Below are 23,078 nucleotides of genomic sequence, written 5' to 3' on the forward strand. Positions count from 1 at the left end.
AAAAATTGATTTTTTGGAAACCGTAATTTTTAGTAGAATCGTCTTAAAGACCGACACTGTATTGCCTGCCTGCTAGGAATTAGTTGACACCAAGAGGAATCTCTTGCCCCTCTTATTAACTTATTATTTCTACGGATTTATAAGTGATTTCAAAACAATATATCCATTGTATATTTGACTGGTTTTCCGAACAATTTCTTTCTACCTTAACAAATGTTAATTAAAATATAATGTGTTTGTTATAATTTAAAAGGAAAATAAACCATTGTTCTCTTATTCATTGCTTGTAGCCTTTATCGAACTAGTTAACTAATTTCGTTTTTTTTTTTTAAACAGAAACCAATATGTGCGAACAAGAAAGCAAATTAACTGTGCGCACACATTTGTTTCCCAGCCAGCATTTTGAAGCCAAGTACTATGCTTGAAATAATGTTTATTACCGAGTGAATGTTTATTACGTAATATGTTATAAGCTGTGCCTAAAGAACACGTAGCCCTTACAATTTCATAGACTGTGTTGAAGGCCAGCCGAAAATGGTTCTTCAGCACTTGTAGAAAAAACAAGAAATAATTTTGCACCGATGCTGTAATACTCTTCACAAATGCAAAAGGTTCTTTATAGCAGCTATATGCCATAGTGCGGAGATGTTCCTTAGTCAATAACACTACAAAAAGAAAGGAGAGCTGTTTTGAATTTGTTTACAGAATTTCTGTGTTTTGGGTGTGTTGAATCTGAAAATGACTTTCATGTTGTCATAAAACGTCAAATTTCCTAAAAATGTAGGTACCTATGTTAAACTAGTTATCACCTTAAAATAAAATACTATAAAAGACTAAAAAAATTGTATTTAAAATTGCGTAACAAAACTTATTTTGTTATTTAAAATACATTTATTAGAATGTAATAAAAATATTTATTTTTCCGTGCGAGACTTCTTTCGGTACATTTTGGCTCTTAGGGACCATGTGAATGGTCTCTTTGAAGCGTGTAACAGTAGTTTGTCATCATTGAGGCGCTCCATTTTCCTGGAAATTTTTTCCATCTCATTATTATATTGGTGAAATCGTTTATCTTGCTCTTTACGAAACACATATCCTAAATTTTCCGGAGAGTAGTCGAGGTGGCCATAAAGGAAATGCACTTTAATACTTATTAGATATTCGAAACATTTTTATACCCTTAACAGGGTATATTAAGTTTGTCACGAAGTTTGTAACACCCAGAGGGAATCGTCGGAGACCCTATATTAAGATATCGTTTTGAAATTTTGCAAACGTCATTTTCTCTTCAAGAAGCTGCTCATTTGTCGGAACGGCCGATATCGGACCACTATAACGTATAGCTGCCATACAAACTGAACGATCGGAATCAAGTTCTTGTATGGACAACTTTCACATTTGACAAGATATATTCACGAAATTTGGTATATATTATTTCCTAAAGCAACAATGTAATCTCCGAAGAAATTGATCAGATCGGTTGACTATAGCATATAGCTTCCATACAAACTGAACATATAGTTGCTAACAGAAATGTACCTGTGAAGGGTATTTAGCTTCGGTGCAACCGAAGTTAACGTTTTTTCTTGTTTCAATAGCCTTTTTTGGAAAGATCACGCATCAAGCTGTCGTTCAGCGATGTTTGTCGTTTCACCAGGGAATGACTTACACCTGAACAACGTTTACAAATAATCCAATTTTATTATGAAAATTCGGGTTCTGCAAGGAATGCGTTTCGCGCGCCTCGCTTAATTTATGGTCACCATAATCGGCCTACTAAGCATACAATACTCATCTTAAAATCCAGCATTTATTATTTGATTATATTCGACCGAATAGACTTCGTCCACCACGCAGTGAAGAACATAAAGCAGCCGTGGCTGATAGTGTACACGAAAACCATGGAGACTCGATGCGGCGTTGTTCGCAGCTACTCGGATTTCAGTATGGAAAGAGTTGGCAAAAAAATACAGCTTGCGCAAGAACTGAAGCGACATCTCTTCTCCAAATTTTGTTCAGCGATGGGGCATATTTCTGGCTCAATGGGTATGTAAACAAGCAAAATTTATCACATTTGGGACGAAGAGTAACTTGAAAAGTTTTAAGAGCTGCTATTTCATACAGAAAACACAGTACTTAGGTCAGGGAATTCTATAAAGTTAGATCATTGTCAAAGCAACATGCCCAATATTTTTAAATCACCGTTTCCTATTCGTGGTCTTTATATTCTAATTTACCAATAACCAATTCCAAGGTTTTGTAGGTTACCTTGAGGTGTAGAGAATGACCGACAGGAATGGAAATAAAAGCAGTAAACCTCTATGGTAAAACAGAACTGTTTTAACGGTTTTTGGAGAATCCATGAAAAGCGGCCATCCACCCTGCTTTACTTTAAAAGGTGACCAAACTTTACTCAAAACCCCCTGGTTTTTAATAGAATTTTGCGTTTGCAAGATAAACTGACATTCTGGAAATTTTAGAGCATTTTTTAGTTTTTAGAACACTTAAATACATAAAGTAAATAGTAAATCCCCAATCGACGACGATGGTGTAGATGTTGTCCGAAAATAAAGAAGTTGGAAATAGCAATTACCCGTCTGAAGAACAACAAAGCGGCGGGGGCCGATGGATTGCCGGTCGAGCTATTCAAATACGGCGGCGAAAAAATTATAAGGAGCATGCATCAGCTTCTTTTCAGAATATGGTATGACGAAAGCATGCCTGCCAATTAGTATTTAAGTGTACTTTACCCAATCCACAAAAAGGGAGACTCCACACTCTGCGGCTACTACCGTGGGATAACCCTCCTCAACACCGGTTATAAGGTTCTAACGAGCGTACTGTGTGAAAGACTGAAGTCCACCGTCAAAAAACTGATTGGACTATATCAGTGTGGCTTTAGACCTGAAAAATCTACAATCAACTAGATTTGTACCAAGTGCCAAGTCTTGGAAAAGACCCATGAAAGATCTACACAAAGCTAATACGGCTGTGTAAACTGACGTTGATCAATACTAAAAATTCTGTCAGAATCGAAAAGGACCTCTCCTAGTCATTCGATAGCAAACGAGGTTTCATACAAGGCGGCTCCCATGGTGCGATTCCTTCAATCTAGCTGATTAGAGAAGGCATAATCTTCTACAATAGTGTAAAACTGCTGGCGTACGGCGATGACATCGATATCATTGGCCATAACACCCGCTCTTGCGGTCTGCTTTCTCCCGACTGGATAAAGAAGCGAAGCAAATGGGTTTGGTGGTGAACGAAGGCAAGACGAAATATCTCATGTGATCAAACAAATAGTGGTCGGATTCGCTCTTTGGCTCTCCCACGTCACTGTTGACAGTCATAACTTCGAAGTCGTAAATAATTTCGTCTATCTTGCAACCAGAATTAACGGCAACAATAACGTCAGCCTTGAAATCTAACGCAGAATAATTCTAGCCAAAAGGTGTTTCTTTGGACAAAGTATTGTAGCAATTGAGAAGTAGAGTCTTCTCTCGAGGAACAAATTCTATTTGTCACTCAATATTCCCGTCCTGCTATATGGTGCAGAAGCATGGACGATGACAACATCTGAATAGTCAACGTTATGAGTTTTTTAGAGAAAGGTTCTGCGAAAGATTTATGGCTTACTAACCGCCGGGGGAGCAGAGGAAGAGCAAGACCAGCACTACGTTAGAAAGACCAGGCGGAGAAAGACCTGATTGCACTTCGAATCTCCAGTTTACGCCAAACAGTGAAAAGGAAAGACGACTGCCGCGCTATTGTTAACTCGGCTATATAAAGAAACAATCTTCCAAATGCTGGTTGGGTCATCTATAAAAGTTTAACAGTAAAGCCAGACGGATTTGTTTGTGTATTAAGTTAAACTTTTCTATACATATGTTTCTGCATATCTTGCGTTAAGCCAAAAGCAAGCAACAAACGCAAAAGCATGTTGCTGCAGCCCTGACGCAAGTGCAATTATACATACGTACTTGTATGTACACAATTAAAATCGCATTTTATAGCTGCTCAGTAATCAATGATGATTATAAGTAAAATGTCTCCTAGCAGGACCCAAGCTGACCGAATGCACCATTCATACAGTATTATTAATCCATTGAACTTGATGCTATACATTTTATATTTATACTCTTGCAATCTTTTCCTTCAGAGTATAATAGTTTAGTATCACCACGAACTAAGCGAGATACTTGTAGATATATTGTCATAATATATGTATATAAATGATCAGCACGATGATGTTGAAATCTGGGTGACTGTCTGTCCATCCGTCCATGTAAGCTGTCACTTGAGTACACATATATCTTGATGAAACTTGGTATGCGGGTTCCTTGATACAAAAAAAATTTCGAGTTCGTCGATGGGCGTAATCGAACTACTGCCAACGCTATTAATCGAAAACTTATAAAATGTCATAACTAAGACATACAACTGTAATTTGGGACAGCGGATCGCAGTAGCAGTGGGCATCTGTGGGAAAAAGGTTTTAAAAAAGGTTCAACAACCATCTCTACCATACTCAAATATATCAAGAACTCAGCGTGGAAATGGATGTAATCAGTTTAAAACCCCGCTCACTCCCCATATAATTGTATTGTTAAAAACTTATTAAATTTTACCTCCGAGATGGTATGAAAGATTTATTGGGAGCCGGTGTGAAAATAAGACGATGGGTGCGGCACCGCCCACTTTTTGCAGAAATCACAAATATTGGGATCCGACATACCGATTTCGACTAAATTTAGTACGTGGAATTCGTACGTGACATCCCCATATCTCAAATGGTCGAAATCGGATTACAACCCCGCTTATTTACCATATAGCACATTTTATAGCCTTGACAGATGGCAGCGTTAATCCAGATTAACTGCGAACTTAATCAGATAGGCCGCAGAAGATAAACATTGCGGTTGCTAGCCGACATATCAACACGTTATTTTTAAAACTGCATCACAACATAACGTCATAACATAAAACTTCTTCTTTTATTATTAAACATTTAAACAGCTATCAGGATTTATCTTCACTAACTCCTGAATTAATCCCAAATTCAACCAAAACTTTTCAAGCCCCTAGATATCTAATATGTGGATCCCGGTATCTATAGTTGACCTTTGACCGAAAATATCAGTCCATGTATGGGATATTTAATTGAAATTTGGAGAGAATCTTTTCCTGTTAATAATATCTTTGTGTATCGAAAATTGATTGTTTTGGATACATACTTACCTGAGCCACCAAGTGCCTAATACACTCTGTTTCATTGCTATAAAGGCAGCCATTCCACCACGGAAAAAGGAACGAAACTAATTTCTTCTTTTTCTAATAATTTACAGTGTTTCCAATATTATTAATGAGTGCGAATATTCAATTTGGCATTGAGTTGGTGTAATTAGAAAGCACTACTGAGGTTAATAAAGCCCTTCTATCCAAAATATCTGTTTTCAGCACAGAAATCATATTAAATTGACAATAATCATAATAGTATAATTCAAAATTGTATTTCTTAATCTTACCTGCTGTCAGTCTTTACGCATGTGCAAATAAAACAACAATGATATATATTTTTAATACGGTTTATTAATATAAATATATATAAAAGGATCGTTCCAAAGTAAATAGAACTTAAAAAAAAAGGACGAATGGTTTTTCGGCAAAATCAATTTATTTTATTCAAATTATATTTATTCTCCTTCTGCTTCAATACAGCTTTTTGCACGGTCCAAAAGAATGTTGAACGAGTGTTTTAGCTCGTTGGCCGGTATGGCCGTCAGTATGCCGGTACTAGCCTTTTGAATGGCCTCTACGTCTGCATAACGCCTTCCTTTCATTGGAAAATGCATTTTTCCGAAAAGGAAGAAGTCGCACGGTGCCATATCAGGTGAATACGGGATGTGGTTAATGATTAAAATGTGATTTTTGGTCAAATAAACCTCTCCCCTTCCGTGGGAGAGTTGCCATCTAATTGGTTCGGAAAGCAACGCCATATTTCATAATCGGCAGAGAACTATAAGGCCGTTTTCTTGTATATAAATAGGCATTCAAATAATATACTTACTTAAAAAATGTTCCAAAAATAAATGCACTTTTCGCTTAATTGAAATCAGTACATACAAATACATATATTCTCCAAAAATATACACACACGTATATACTCTCTAATATGTCTAAACTAGAAATTGCTTAAAAGTAACAATAAATCAGTTCATTAAGTCAAGTACTTCGTAATTAAAATGTTTTTTGTTGTTCAAGCACAAGGCAGCTTAGACCCAATTACGCATAGGCGATAAAGCATCGTTATGACTTTTGGACAGCCTCACCGGATTGTTGGTGGTAAACTTTTGCGATAGGCGCACCGAACAAAAGGTACTACCTTGTCAACCCCGTCGTTTTTGCGGTGACGGATTGCCAGCCGCTGCAAATACATTGAAAGCGATACAAATAGATATAAAGAACCAATGAACCCTTATAAGCTGGCAGCCGTACCGGTGATGATATTTGACTTTCATTGGCGCCTTTAGGATGCACAAAGTACGTGACCGTTAGACATTTACCCTTCACGTTAATCTCGCCGAGTTTCTAGACACGGTTATATGAAAGTATAGAGAGTAAGAAATTTGTATGTATGTAAATAATAAAGATTTACATAAGCTATTACGAGTACTAACCACACAAGTATATCCCTTGGCCTGTAGCAGTTCCGAACTTTTGGTTGATACTTGTATGCGCCAATACTCGCCGATCGAGTAGTAGACAGGCGCGCACCAATCACACCGCTTACCAACGGTCCGCTGCAAAAGCCTACGCGCAGCTGAAAATTGTTGAATGCTTCCTTGTTGATCTCTTCTAGTTTTTGCTTCATAGCAAACGCAAATTCCATCTGGTCACAAACGATGTCTTCCGTTGTTTCGCCGGTCGCGTGTAGATGTGCTGAATTAAGACCGGAAGCAGCCATGTAAGTGGCGCCAATCGTTTTGATTTTCTCGATGGAGTCAAAGCATGGTTTCTCTAAAAATTCATCGAAGTCATCTAAATATTATCTTAATATTAAATTTAAATTTTGAGATGAATCAGATATTTATGTAACATATAAGCCTTTTTGGGGGTTGTACGTAGGTTGCTAAATATATCTCTGGCCTAATAATGTAAATAGGCATATTTATCAACGAAAATGTTTCTTTTTATTTTTTTTTTTTTGTCGATTGCTGTTTTGTTTCGGGCTCATACGCATAGATCCATGATTCGTCACCTGTGACGATCTCATAAACGTCTTTTGAAGCACCGCGATCGTATTTTTTTAGCATTTCTTTACACCAATCCGCACGAGCCTTTTTTTGAGTGATTGCCAAATTGTGCGGGATCCAACGAGAACAAACCTTTTTTACGGTCAGGTGTTCATGCAATATCGATTGTATGCTGGTGGGAGAAATATCTGAAGGTATGTTACGTGACGGTCTTGCATTATCAGTTCACGTACGGCATCGATGTTTTCTGGCACAACGGCTGTTTTTGGAGGACCTTCACGGAATTCGTCTTTGAGCGAGCGTCGGCCACGATTGAATTCGTTGTACCAGTTTTTCACAGTGCTATAGGATGGTGCTTCGTAGCCATAGAAAGATTTTAGTTCATCGATGCACTTCTGTCGTGATAATCCACGTCGAAAGTTGTGAAAAATGATCACACGAAAATGTTCACGAGATGAATTTTTTAATTCCCTGTAAATAAAACAATTCACGATTAAATGACAAAACTTCTGAGTCATGTTATGCTAAAAAATGTCAAACTTTCCAATAGAAATGTCATATTGCACCTGGCTTCACTTAGTGTTGCCCTAGGCCAGAATATATATAGCAGCCCTCGTATGAGAAGGCGTAAATCTCTGCAATCATACATATTTTTTGAAATAGGAAATGCTGAATTATGAGCGTTTGGAGCGCACCTATGAGAGCTGCCTCGCCTCGATGTCAAAAAAGTGCTTAGCGACTTTAACGCCAGAGTGGCCAAAGAACGTATCATTGGCGCAATGGTCGGTAAATTAAGCCTACATGATGAAGCATCCCCACACTAGGCTGATTGACTTTTCCAGGGCCCGAATTATGATTATTTGTAGCTTGTGGTTGTCTCCGGAACGAGAAGCCACCAAACAGATTGATCATTTTGTGATAGACGAAAATCACGTCTCTATTGTTTTTGATATGCGTACGCTCCGAGGTCCTAGATACGCATCCGCCTCAGTGAAACAAAAAAACACGTCAACAAACACAAGGAAGGTTCGACGTCGGAAGCAGCAATCACAACAGACAGCGGAATGCTTTTAATGGCAGTGAAAGCATTACACAGGAGATGATGAATCCTATTCCCCAATCGCTGACGATGAAGCAGATGTTCCATTACCCGACTATGAAGGACTTCGAATAGCAATTACTTGTCTGAACAACAACAAAGCCGTGGAGACCGATGAATTGCCGAACGAGCTATTTATATACGGTGGAGAAGAACTAAAAGGTGCATGCATTAGCTTCTTTGTAAGATATGGTCGGACGAAAGTTTAGAACCTAAGTGTAGTCTTCTCGATCCATAAAAAGGGAGACCCCGCAATCTGCGAAAATTACCATGGGATAAGCCTCTTTAATATCCCATATAAAGTTTTATCGAGCATAGTGTTTGCGAGATTGAAGCCCACCGTCAACAAACCGATTGGACCTTATCAGTATGACTTAGAAAATAAGAGCTGACCAGATGCGCAAAATCTTGGAAAAGACACGTGAAACACACCACCTCTTCGTTGATTTGAAAGCCGCCTTCGACTGCATGAAAGGGAACTGCCGCTATCCCACTTGGTTGGACAAAGAAGTGACAAATGGGCCTGGTGGTGAACGAGGGCAAAACAAAATATCTACTGTCTTGGCTCCCACGTCACTGTTGACAGACGCAACACCGTTGACCAACGCAGATTTACTCTTGCTAACATGTGCCACTTTGGAGTGAGTAAACAATTGAGAAGTAAAGTCCTCTCTCGAAGAACAAAAACCAATATCTAAAAGTCACTCATCATTCCCGTCCTGCTAGTTACGAGTTTTCGAGAGAAAGGTTCTGCGGAGGATTTACCATGCCATTGGCAATGGCGAATATTGCAGTCGATGGAACGATGTAATTCCTAAAAATGGATGAAGTGAAAACTTTTACCCTCAATAAATTTGGTGCAATGGCTGGTTTAGACTTGACTATATTTTCTTGCGAAGTTTGTTGCAATAGTTTTTTGTTACTACCGATGAAATGCGTTCACACGCCGCAGTTATTCATCAACACGTCTCAAAGCCGATACTAATCAGTCATTCTTGTTTGTTGCGCTAGCTTCAAATTCCTTTTTTACACAAAATAAAATTGTATGTGTACCAACATGCGCGTAACATGTAACATGAACGCCTTTCACCGAACATTCGTGGCAAAGAACCGACACATATGTACATATAAACTTGCTAAATATTGAAATTTAACCCACAGGCGCAAGTGTGCGTAAGGTATAAAAGCAAATATTAGAGTACGCACGTACATTTTTGAATGGGATTTCCGGTGTCCATTCCGTGGTCGGTTCATCCTCAATAATTAATGCTTTCGAGTCGATGGTGCTTGCCTGCGAACTCGCTGTTGTGCCGTTCATTTTTAGCGGTGGCTGATCGACCACTGTGATGTGCGCAATCACCGTAGTCGGCGACGCGACAGTCGATAAGCTAGTTGAATCTGCAGCACCGCCGCTGCCCGCACCGTTGCTGCTAGCTTCATTTATGCCATCACTTGCACGTCCACCGTTACCCAAAGCTACACCTTCCATCAACTTTTGAGAGTGGTGTGGCGGTAGATGTGCCAGTTATTGTTTTTGTTGGACTTCAACGCCAGCTGCCGTCGGTATGGATTTGGAGCCTATGCTGGCTTGTGTTGTAAAGGCGGTTGGGGTGCTGGTATCTCTGCCACCGGTCCCCGTGCTAATGGTGTTGACTAAATGTTGACTGCAACACGTGCCAAAGCGACGTTTCGGCCTGCAAGTGCCATAAACATAAGCAAAACCAAATAGAATGAATAAACAATGTGTGTGCAAATCTAAAGTTAATTACTCGTTCTAGTTAAAGCATAAACATTTGAGGTAAATATCTTCATATTTATTTGTTTGTATGTGTGAAGTTATTTAAAATTTAGTGCGTAGCTTTGCGGCACTTCATTTAATTGTTTATTTATGAATTTCACCTTCTGCTTCAATCACTTACTGTAACGGTTCGGTGCGCTTGATTAGATATGTTTTGATGTTCATCAGTTTCAAGTGATTGTCACGGCTACCGCCGTTGCCCGGCTCCACTTCGTAGGCCTTGTTGAGGCATTTCATTGTGGCCACGGAGATGTGCACACGCCTGTAACGGTAATTATTAACACGTGCGGAAAGTTGTCTTGCTAAGTCGCCGAAGGATAATAAATATAATCGATTGATTTGATTGTAATGAGAAATGTACATATATACGAATATAAGAAAAAACGTAAAACATATAATTCATTATGTTATGCTGGGGTGGAAAAATATATGTAAAGCTATACATACATATATATATTCTTAAACATACTAGTTAAAGCTACTGCTTTATTAGCTAATGCAGGTAAAAGTTAATTTAAGTTAGAGACGTTGACTGACGTTCGCATGTCTGTCAAAAAGTTAAAACTTAAGGTCGTTACATGAAAAAATTTTAATTAAACGAATAAGTCGTCACAAACTATTTATATTTGCAAATGGGAATAAATTTGAAAGTCTTGTGTGATAAACTGTTCGGATTTCAAACTGACAATGATTTTAATTTGGAAAGAACCCATGGTGCGCCCTTAAGTATATACTCAATAACTCTATTTGGAATATAAGTATGTATATTAACGCCCTATATACTCAAAAAAAAACCTTTGTCTAGGGCTGGTTTGTTTAAACTGTGCACATATGTTAATCGAATTAATAAATTTTTTTCCTAGATTGGTACAACCTTTTTTGAATTTTGTGTGAAGTAATCTGATCTTCTTTTTCATCCATCCCTGGGAGGGATGATTCGCCAAATTCTACAAGTCACGCTCCATCCCCGTCCTGCCAAATGATGCAGAGACATGGACGATGACAACATCGGATGAGTCGGCGTTACAAGTCTTCGGAAGAAAAATTCTGCGGAAGATGTATAGCCTTTGGACATTGGCAATGGCAAATACCGCAGTCGATGGAACGATGAGCTATACAAAATATACGTCCACATTGACATAATATAGCAAATTAAGAGACAGGGGCTACGCTAGCTAGGTCATATCGTCCGAATGGATGAAAGACTTCCAGTTCTGAGAGTATGCGACGCAGTACCCGTCCGGGGAAGCAGAGTAGGAGGAAGATCTCCACTCTGTTGGAAAGATCAGGTGTAGAAGAACCTGACTACACTTGAAATAAGAAGAAAGACTGGCGTGCTGTTCTAAACACGGCTATAACTGCGTAAGCGATGTCTACACCAATAAAGAAGAAGAAGATGCGATCTTCATATGTCATTTAGTGTACGTTTGGCAGCTAATTGTTTACGGCGCGAAAAATTTGTCTTGCGATTATTTATGCAAAGTGAGAGGATTCCTATGTTGGAATGTAACGACACAGTCAGGTCTTTTGATACGAGTCTAGCGTTGACACGCTTCATACCCATAACTATATCCAAAATGATTGAGTTCATGCATCGACAGAGATTCAATGAGTTCGTAAACTGTCTCCTTAATGCTAGCTTTAGCTTTTAAACTCGATGTGCAAATATGAATCGAAAATCAATTCGAGTAGTTGTAGGTAAGTTTAGGGAAAATATATCTAATTAAATTTCTAAGAGCAAAGTCAAAAAGATTCATAGAAAATTCCCCATAAATTCCATTGCTGACATCCTAAGCCTCACAGCGCCTGGATGCTGCAAATGTCAGCTTGGTTAAATAGGGTTCCAGAAACATGTCGTTCTATGGGGAACCACAACTGGCTGACCTGAAAACCTCTAGGCGGAGGGTAACTTTAAAAAGATATAATCTCGTAAAAGCTAAAAGTAAGTGGTCAGCGTGTGGCATTATAATTTTTATGTAATTTTTTCATGAATATCCTTTCGGAGCGCTATGCAAATTTTGATTAATTTTCGGAGATTTGTAAATATGTGCATATTATAGTATTGATTGTTTTTCTGTAGTAAATAGTAGAAACCAAAATCGTTTTTAGAGTAATTTTATATGAGTGCTCCGAAAGCTTTTCGCTTACACTTTTTCCTGCCATTTGGAACACAAATCTTGGAAATTTAATACTCACCCGGGAATAGCGCCAGATTCCATGTGATCTGCAATAATAACCTCGTTCGACCACACTTCAAAATGCCATGTTTTATTGCCCAACACGCCACACATCACCGAGCCACTATAAATGCCGATGCGCATATTCAAATCGACCTGTGTGAGAGTTCGAACAAAAACAAATTGTTACTGTAAGGCAAATACGATATTTGTATTTTATGTGCATAAAAAAATATTTTCACATATTTTAGAATGTACTGTATAAACGCACATGAAATGCAAATATTTTTACTGCAGTAATTTTGGAAAATAACTTCATTTTTTCGCGGGTCTCAAAGAGCTAGTTCCGTTTTGAAAAAAGGGCGTTAAAAATATTTAATTATAAGTCACAGAAGTGATATTTACGACGGAAGTAATTAACTTTCTGTAACTGAGGGATTTAGATTGAAAAGAGGCAATTTGCAGTTTTACGAAAAACGCTTCACACACTGAAATTAATGTTCACATTTTGACTTTAAATGATAATATCATACACTTTTGCTTAGTTAAAAGATTTTTTTATTGTAAAACAACATAACCAACTTATATTAATCCTTTTGAAAATTATTTTTTCTACCTAAAGAAAAAAGTGGCTCACTGAACTCTGCCATACTAGCAGAGTGGGTTAAGATTCAGTTGCAATATTACATATCAAAGTTGATGCAATCCATCAAAAACCGCCTCCAACTTAAAGTGAATTCTAAGGGCAGTCATACTAAATATTAAAATAAGCCATACATCAGTTATTATAGTAATTGATTTTAAAATTTAAATATATACAGACTAAAATTTTTTTTTTATTTTTTTGTTGCTATTAACTATATAAATTTAAGGGGTTTCATGGGTTTACGGGTATAGAAAAAATCGATTTTTATTGTCTTATTAAATTCGACAACACCTTCAGAAAATTGTCCTAAATTTTCAAGTTGATCCGAGTAATAGTTTTGGATATACAGCTTTGAGAACTTTAGTGATCGAGGCTAGCTTTTATTGTCACTCAGAACTTTAAATGCATTTTTCTCGAAACTGTGTTTTTGGAGACGGTTGGCAAGATTTTTCGAGAACTACTCAACTAATCTACATGAAATTTTACACAGATCTTTGAGATGACTTGGACGAAGGATTTCTTTTCGATTACAACTATTTGAAAAAAAAATGTTTCACTGAATTTTAATTTGTAAAAATGTCTTCAAAAATCCAATTTTCAGCTTTTTTCCTTCGTTCAAGTTCTAAGTTAAGTTTTTAACTAAAACACGTATGTACATATTTGTCGGAATAAAGTTGTCTTCTATAGCCATTGTTGTAGCGCAGCGAGTTCGGCTGCACACTATTAAGCAGGGATAATGGGATGCCTAACATTTTCCATTATGGCCACATAGAACAAAATAAGAATTTTTGGGCATTTAAATTAAAACACCCAACGTTTATTACGATTGCAAATTATTATATATTGGACTTTTAATATATGACGAAACTACTTAACTCCTTTTTTATGATTTTATGGTATATTAAAACAACTGACTTTTGATCTTTCAATACTTAATAAGGTGAATTGAGCCTGTTAGTTCCCAATTATTAAAAGTTTTTAATCATTTGTAATTGAAAATTTATTCTATTATGCATCAAATTACAAAACATTTTATGAAATATATTTAAATTTCGCATTTTCCTAGATTTTCATTGTTTTGAATTTTTATTAGCGATCTTGAACAGCGGCAACAAATTCCTCCCTTCACATATATTTTTGGTATAATTTGAATCTGGCCGTTCCAGTCATTCCAATTACAAAACGTCAAAACCTACCCAATCCAGTCAACTGTCAAAGGTGAGCGGTTCTCACATTTCCAGTGACAGGAGAGTTGGGGATCTCTTTATCTCTGCTATTAAGTTCCATACGCAACTGATTCTGCATCGTTTTCTTCTTTTTGTGCTTACCACCGAACCACACTCGACAATAGTGACGCCACGTTGTCGCCTCGCTAAAACGGTACTTCTTGAAGTGACAACATGCAGACAACCAATCACAGCACAATCAATGTCTGATGCAATAATAAGGAACTTAAGTCTTCTAATGAAATTCCCGAAACTGTATACCCATACACTCATACACGCACACCAACATCCACACACTATTAGTTTGCGCCGACATATTTTTTAATGTTAGATGATCTTTTAAGGAGTTATCCTGCCAACGGGTCGCATATTTTTTTTTGAGGGGTCACCGGGAATGGCGTCGCAATGGCCTAATTTGAAATATTTTATCCAAAAATTTCAGAATTTTTTTATTAATAGTGTATGTGTGTAACAGTAACAAATTCCAGTAGAATATTTATTTTTTATATTAGAAAAAAATTATTGAAAAAAGACTGTTTTTTACCCGCAAAAACCCATGTAACCCCTCAAATTGATTTGGAATAAAAAGTTGTTTTAAACATAACAAAGGAATATATTTCATTTAACTGATACTTCAAATAAAAGTTCAACTTTTCAATTAGGTGGGTAATGTGTTTCCGGACAACTGTTAGTAATAATTTCGAAAACAGCACAAAATTGTACGTATAAAGGTAGTCCAAGCTGAAAACTTCATCATTTAGATGAAAATATGCTTAAAGATTCATTCAATTAAATATTTGCCTCGGAAGAAAAAGCGATAAGAAACTGTAGCTTTTAGCTGCCACGTAGAAACCACCTCCAAAGAAAAAGAGACAACAGCCTCGGATAAAATACCCAACATTTAATGTCTGCCATTGCAAACAAATTGAGGACTATAATTTAAGGACATGCACCCAGAATGTTCTGTACTTATATTGGAAAGGTATCGTCACATATTGATATTTAGTTGATGTTCTCGTAAGAGTAAAGAATGGCATCACCTAAGAAATGCCGTGTACGGGTCAGGGACGGAGCCGAGTACGTTCTTGTATACTACAGCGGCCCTATAAAGGAGCATAAATACGGCGTGGGATTCGTGGTGTGAAAGAGACTCAGTCGTTCAGTCCTGGCATTCACTTTGGTGCAGAACGCCTGACCACAATCCGTATCACAGCTAAGTCTTTCAACAAAACACTGATTTGCGACAACGACCAAATATGTCTACTATGAGCGCTTGAAGGACACTTATGAGAGTTGCTCCCGCCACGATGTCAAAACTGTGCTTGTCGACTTTAACGCCAGGATGGGCAAATAATGTATATTACACACAATGTTTAACAACTTCAGCTTCCATGGTGAAATATGTTCAAATAGGTTAAGGCTTAACCCGCCGGGGGAAGCAGAGGAAGAGGAAGACCTACACTACGTTGGAAGGATCATGTGGAGAAGGACCTGGCTTTGCTTGGTATATCCAATTGGCGCCACATAGCGAAAAGAGGAAAGGACTGGCGCGAAGAACGGTGTCTACGCCAATTAAGAAGAAGCAGAAGGTTAAGGCTGATCGACTTTGCCTAGGCCCGAAATATGGTTATCTGTAGTACTAGATTACAGAACATTTGGTCAAGCTACTTATCTGCAATCGCTACGGACAGCAAAATGGTTTTCTATTCGATTTGTACTCTTGCCCTCTACTACAATTCATCAGCAGCTTGGTATAAAGGAACTGTGAGACGGAATTTCAAGTTACTTACATGCAAACACCTAAAAAGGGTACTACTGGTTTTCGGAAAAGTCTAAAGAACAGCTGGTACGATGAAGATTGGCTTAAGGCAGTAGAGAAATGACAGACTATCTATCACCCATTGTTGAAATAGACCACAACACGAGCAGGGTGGATAGATACTGAGAATTGAGGAAGGAATCAGGACGCATACGCAGACAATGGTAATGCTTGCAAATTCTACAAAAAGATGTGGTGACTAACAGAAGGTTTCAAGACCAAGGGATACTCTTGTGGTACTCAAAGCGTTTATGGAGGGAACACTCCTTAAGCCTGCTGAACGGCAGTGAATGTGTGATTTTTTCCTTCTATGGTATTGCTGAAATAACACGAGTTGAAGAGCTAAATACAGAAGGTACAATCTTTTATAAGAGTGCACAGCTGCAGGCGGACGCGGATGATATTGACACCATTGGCCTCAAACATAGTTCTGCTTTTTCCTTGCTTGCTGAGTAAGCAAGTGAAAGTAAAGGCTTTGTGGCAGATTGATGGTCTTTTCCACATTGGCAATAGCGAATACCACAGTCGATGGAACGATGAGTTGTACGGGGACATGGTTCAGCGAATGGAGAAGGACCTGGCTTCACTTGGTATCTCCAATTAGCGCCAAAAGGCTAAAAGAAAAAACTACAAAATCCGCGCTATTGTTAACTCGGCTATAACCGCATTAGTGCCGTCTACGTCAGTAAAACCGAGGATAGTTTCCTTAAAATATTTAGATTAAAATCACGTGAATGCTCGAAAGATGTACACAAAATATTGAGATGTATCTTAAGTAGTAAAATTAAAGTTGAACACCAATGATTATTGATGTGACTGTGAAGTCTACTGCGTTTTCAGTACATACTTTCCAAACTCCTTGCTTTAGGTGAGATTTGGTGGTACCTAAATGTTTTGAATAGAAAGTGATAATTACTAACTTAGTTTTATGGGTCTGGGGAGTAATAATTTGCTAAGTGCGGAGAAAACTTTATTGCACTTTCTGATTAAATATAGGTTCAGCAGTATATCATTCATGGCTTGTCTGCTTTATTCAAGAGTCGATTTCTTTTAAATGCTGTAGGTATATCAATGCCAAAAGTTTGAGGTTTTATTTTTTATATCGGTTTCTTATATTCTGCATGTATGTTGAATTCACGTGAGCAGTTTATGTTGTATATCGTTAGATTGTAGGGATGCAAGGCCAGACCCTCGTTGAAACCATACACAATGTTTTACTTTTAAACTGAACTGGAGGGTGCAATAGATTATTCTTTTAAAATGGGTGATAAAGTGGTTGAAGTTGTGGTTGTAGCCCCAGATTTTGGGCTCACGTACACTTGCTAGACAACATAAATCATATGTACATCCAAACATATACAATAATATAGCACACATACACATGAATGAGCAAGTATTTACAGACATATGCATTGAAGAGGATTCGGAAGTACCAGTATTTTTCAAAGCCAATGCAAACACAAAGACCCACGTGCCATAATTTGCAGAAGCAGAAAGCGCTCCGTTAGTTGAGAAGCACAGAGTTCACTACTTTTACAGATTTCATCGATTTTTGTAGGTGTTGTTTACGCTTTCGCGTTGTGTTGCATTCTCACATAATTTAAGCATTAAATTTAATAATTTTTCACCTGCACAAAATCACAATCGTTTGTTGGCCTTTGTGCGCATTGTTGAACCGATGCGTGTGTGTTAGAGTGCATGGTGCATTTTTGTTTGCTGCTGACAGGGCAAAATGCATTCAAAGTGATTTCCATGCAAATGAATTGTCAACATTGACGCCGTTACCTCGAACCTCGAGCCTCGAGCCTCGAATCGCTCGTGTCAGCAGCATACCTATATACATATGTACATATGTACATGCAATCAGCACTCAAACGAATAGGGGTGAAAAGTCACTTATACACACACGAGCACACGTTGTGTGCTCGTATGTTGGTTGTAAATTTTTGGTTTGTTTCGATAGCGACAGTACAAAATCACAATAAAGCCAACTGCCGGTCAATAAAAACACCGTTTCTGCCGCCTCAAAACTGACATTGGTGCTCTTGTGATTTTTATGCCTCCAACAACATACAACATACATACATATGAATATACATAAACTCATAAGCGCCTCTGATATTTCTATGATTTATATAAAGTGAACCTGTAGTATAAAAACTGGGTGGATAGTAGTTCCTATTATTTTTTTTAGTGTATTTCGAAGAAATTATATATCAGATGAACAATTTTATTGAAAATAAAATTCTGCAAAAATATTGATAGGTGACTTTCTACTTTTTTCGGTGTGATTTTAATATTAATTGACAATACACATGTAGGTGCATACATATGTATCTCCTTCATTAATATATCCAGTAACATTTACAGTATATTTCCTCGAAACTTGTTGTCAATATACTACTTTGAACAAAAAAATAGTAAGCAATTTCGAAATTTTGTGTGCGGAATTAAATTTCTGGTACCGAAATGTTCAGAATGTTGGAAAGGGCCTTCGGGGATAGATGTTTGTCGCGAACAAGTGTCTTTGATTGGTACAAATTATCAAAGGCCGTCCAGGAAAGCCATCGACATGAACAGATGATCAACACAGGCAGAATCTTACTGGAATTGTTGAAATATCGGAAGGATCTGTAGAAACCATTTAAAAGATCATTTGGCTCTTAGATCTTATCTTAGATCTTAGATCTTAATCTTACTGGAATTGTTGAAATATCGGAAGTATCTGTAGAAACCATTTAAAAGATCATTTGGCTCTTAGAAAAGTGAAAGCACGATTGGGTCCAAACCACTAAATTTTTTTCGTAATACAGCATCGCGTTATAGTGATAGATGAAATTAAATTACTAATATGTGTGTCATTTGTTCCATTCCAGGCTCGTTTCAAGGCATCGAATAGCTCGTTTTTTTATTAGCATGGACCAGTTCAGTGTTAATCTGCCTGTTGGCAATTTCCCATAAGTTTTCTATCGGGTTTACGTCAAGAGACTGTGCGGGTCATCTAATAACATAAACCTGTTTTTCCAAAAATGAATCCTTCACCACTTTGGACATGTGTTTGGAGTCATTGTCATGTCGCGGCACTTTTTTGAATAGCGTGGGATAACATTTGGGTTTGCAGTATATTTTTATATTGGAACCTATTCATGTTCCCTTCTATTTTGTAAATATGTCCTACTGCCTGACCAGGAAAGTATCCCCACACCATTACATTACCCCCACCATGCTTATTGCACCCTGTACCCTGTATTTGATAGTCTTCGTACACGTATCATTCCATCTGAGTTGTGCAAATTAAATTTGGACTCATTTGGAAACAATATTAACTTCCATTGCTCTACATACTTATTGATATACAGTTTCGAAAATTTCCTATATGATATGCATAGACATGGTTGGCAATAATTTAGGAGATATTTTAAACGATTAACTTCATCGAAAATTTATAAGAGGCGATTTTGTAATTATGGAAGTAGGCATGTGTTTGGTTCGATTTCGCCTATTTTCATAATGTGTTTAAATGAGTTAAGGATCCACCCCCTCTACTCGGTAAAACTGGCGCATCCTAATGCAATATCGCAATTCACCACACCACACCAACACAACTCACCACACCTGTTCCCACTCAACAAAAAGGATGGACAACGGGATGGGACACACAATTCAATCTATACAATTCGCACGTCAACAATTCGAACTGAAGTTCGCCCGCCAACACACATTCGTTTACACACTGCGCCGCGTCGACACCTTTCGCCAGCACCTACAACACTTTTCGTCACAGACTGTTCGAACTTTACATTCGTTTTGAGACATCTGCTTATACGCTGCGCCGCGATAGCACTTCACGCTCCTCGACGGTTATCCAATCACCAATCCTGTGCGCGTTAATGCAAGTCGCCTACGACCCCGTTCGACTCGATCGCCGACACCGGAGAACTATCTTCGTCTTTGGAGCCTCGTCGATATTTAGTTTAATATCTTTATCAAATATTTCATGACTGTTTAAAATATCAATTTATTATTTCAAATAAAATTGTTATACAAGAAAACAAAGTGTATACCGACATATTCTTTTTAACTAAAGCATCTAAATAAAATGTGTATCATTTAAACATAATGTAATATAAAATACCATAACAGTAATAGCAAAATTACCAAGGAACACATCCACACATGTCTTAATTTTTACTCAAATTATTGGTCTAGATTTCGTTTTCGATTGTAGCCGCGCATCTTTGATGGCCTTTATCATATCCAGTCCATTCTCCACACTGCACACCGCATGATCTGGTCGGGTCTTCCAATTGTCGCTCTCGAACGCAAACAGTGATTGTCCTGCGGTTGCGGTCAAATGAAGCGAACACCACAGCGTGTGCATGTAGTTGCAATAATAATAACAACAACACCAATAGCGGACACAGTACGATGCATCAACGTCCAGGGCCAAACCCGAAAAACGTAAAAATTTTGTATTTACATTATTGTCTTATCTTTAGCAATTTGGCTTCATTTTACTACTTGGTCAATTGTTTATTATTGTTGTTGGTGCTGGGCGGATGTTTTTCTTGCTAACTCAGTGAAACCCTGTAACAAATAGAAAGGGATTTTTACAAATAGCTTGATAAGTACACGGCTTAAAACTAAACCGGTATTTTTTTGATATTTGTTATGTACCAATATCTGATTCGGTTAATGATACGTCGAACTACGGAAATATATTACTTCCATATTCGTGCTTTCTGTCAAACCTCATAGAGATTGATGATTAAAAAAAAAACTTCAGGGTTCAGTTGTCGGACTGAATTTAATATATCGCATCTCTTAATAACGTTCGGTGTGAAGAATTTTGAGATTCAACCAAATAAACTACCTTATGAATTTCTTTGTGAACCAGTCGATAAAAACAAGAAAGAAAGATAACGTCAGCAGCACAGAAGCATTTTTTATAACAAGATCTTTATTATGATTTTAATCAATCAGTTTGAATAGAAGCTGTAAGGAATGTGGTGTGACCTAAACAAAATGCCCGAAGAGTGGGGCAACAAGTTATGCCGAATTTCATAAAGATACCTTGACAAATAAAATAAGTTTCTGCACAAGGACTGAAGGTTGATCGTTCAATTTGTATGATAGTTCCATGCCACAGCCATCCGATATCGGGGGTTCCTTCTGGGTTTTACAAACTTGTGTAACCAAATGGTGGATGATGAAGTTAACTATGTTTTCGAGATTGCGGTTAGTGGTTGAGAATGTTGGTATATTTATGGGAAATTTGGCCTCAGAGAAGACGCGTGAGTTTTGTGTTGTCAATCTTTCTAGCTCTTCTAGCTCTTCTAAACAAAATCATAGTTAGTTATTTGATCCGATAACACTAATCACCTTGTCTTTAGCCACAATGCGTTTGTTTTTTTATAGACCCAATTTATTGTGGAGCACTCACATTCGCGCGAGTGTTGAAAATGAAAAACCCCTGTATTGAAGAAGAGTAATTTTTATTTATTATTATCCTTTATTTAACCAATATTTTTGCGCGAAATAATTTTTCGCGCAGAATTGCGGTGGCATCAAATTAATGCCTAATGTGTTAGATCGCTGTAAGTTTGCGCGGGCGGAACGCTGTCGATCGGAGTAGAAGGTGGTGTTGACGCGGCGCTGTGTGACATCAAATATATAAAACGGATGTTGATGTGCGAATTTTGTATAAAGAATGTTAATTGCGTCATGGGTGGTGACATCTTCCTGAGTGTGGTGTGCTGTACTAGAGTGCGCTCGTTTTTCCCGAGTAGAGTTGTATGGTAAGAAGAGGCTTTGCTTATTTAAACAGCGTTACCAGGAAATTAATCAAGGAGGAAAAAATATTTTTTTTTTAGCCGCCATTTAAGTGTCATATTAGGATGTATCAGCGGTCCAAAATTAAAAAACATTGCGCGCCTTCATATTCTCGATTTATTCAACCTTCTTGGATAGTTATGATGATTGCTTTTGCTTGAAGGGAGAAAAGGTATCTTCTCTTTTAAGGGACCGCAAATCATATTGTATTAGAAATGCTCTAAAAAAAGTTGCTCTTATGCGGTGTTCGGATGATTACGTCCTTAATCGAATAAAACTATATATGTAAAGGGTGATCTATTCGAGGTTCCCAAGTTTCTTAAAGGAAAATCATAGAAACTTCAAATTTAATGAGGAATGATTATTATCATTTAAAAGAACATCCCTTGTGATTTATTTTTTAAAGATTATCTCTTTCAAATGTGAGCCCTAGCAACGTCTGAGATGGTCCATCCGTTGAGTCCTTTCGTATGTGTCAGTTTTTTTTTATGACCTTTTAAATTTTTTCCTTATCTTGATGTTTTTTCGCTTAGTTGTAACATTTTAACAAAAACGTAGGTTAACAAAACTCGATATGTCTCAACACATAAAAAAAGGCGAAATTTCAGTACTGATTTTGTTCAAACATACGAGATGTACTTCAACCAAAATGTTATAGTGAACGAAAATTGGGTACCAAATATAGTGGGTAAAATCTAATGGATTGGAAAATAGAAGACCTGAAAGTATGCCATTCGGTATCCCAATGACTTGGACTAATCCTGGCGAAGGTCACAATCCATTGAATTGCTATCCATGTGCGAATAAAGGAGCCGCAAAAAGGATAAGAAAAAAAATTTAAAAGGTCATAAAAAAACTGACACATACGAAAGCCAAACTTTGAGGGTTTTACTGACCTAGACATTATCCATTGGGTATACGTAGAGCTTATTGAATTGGGTTTCGACGGTGGGATCGGTGCCTTTATACATTTCGGCTCGTATTTGATTGTTCACAATGTTCGGAAGTACTGTGTAAAAGAAAATGCAAAGGGGTTAATTTGGTTTTATGCAGTTTTGATCACAATTTTAAATATATTGAGCAAAAAGTACTAATAATTCTTATTCAACACACAAAACCACACAAGTTTAGGTTGAAAGGGAGTTTGTAGACTCATTTGACTTGTTGGCATTGTCCATAGACTTGATCGACTGGGCCATTTCGTGAGATAACACCTTCATCAAACTTG

General features: G+C 37.5%; 1 pseudogene; it reads right to left on the reverse strand.

The window, feature by feature from the left end:
* Positions 1 to 6,102: 6,102 nt before the first annotated feature.
* Positions 6,103 to 20,599, reverse strand: LOC120779343 (annotated as a pseudogene).
* Between the last annotated feature and the right edge of the window lie 2,479 nt (positions 20,600 to 23,078).

The sequence above is a fragment of the Bactrocera tryoni genome, unplaced genomic scaffold (genome assembly GCF_016617805.1).
Source record: "Bactrocera tryoni isolate S06 unplaced genomic scaffold, CSIRO_BtryS06_freeze2 ctg7180000195023_QRY, whole genome shotgun sequence".
Classification (NCBI taxonomy): domain Eukaryota; kingdom Metazoa; phylum Arthropoda; class Insecta; order Diptera; family Tephritidae; genus Bactrocera; species Bactrocera tryoni.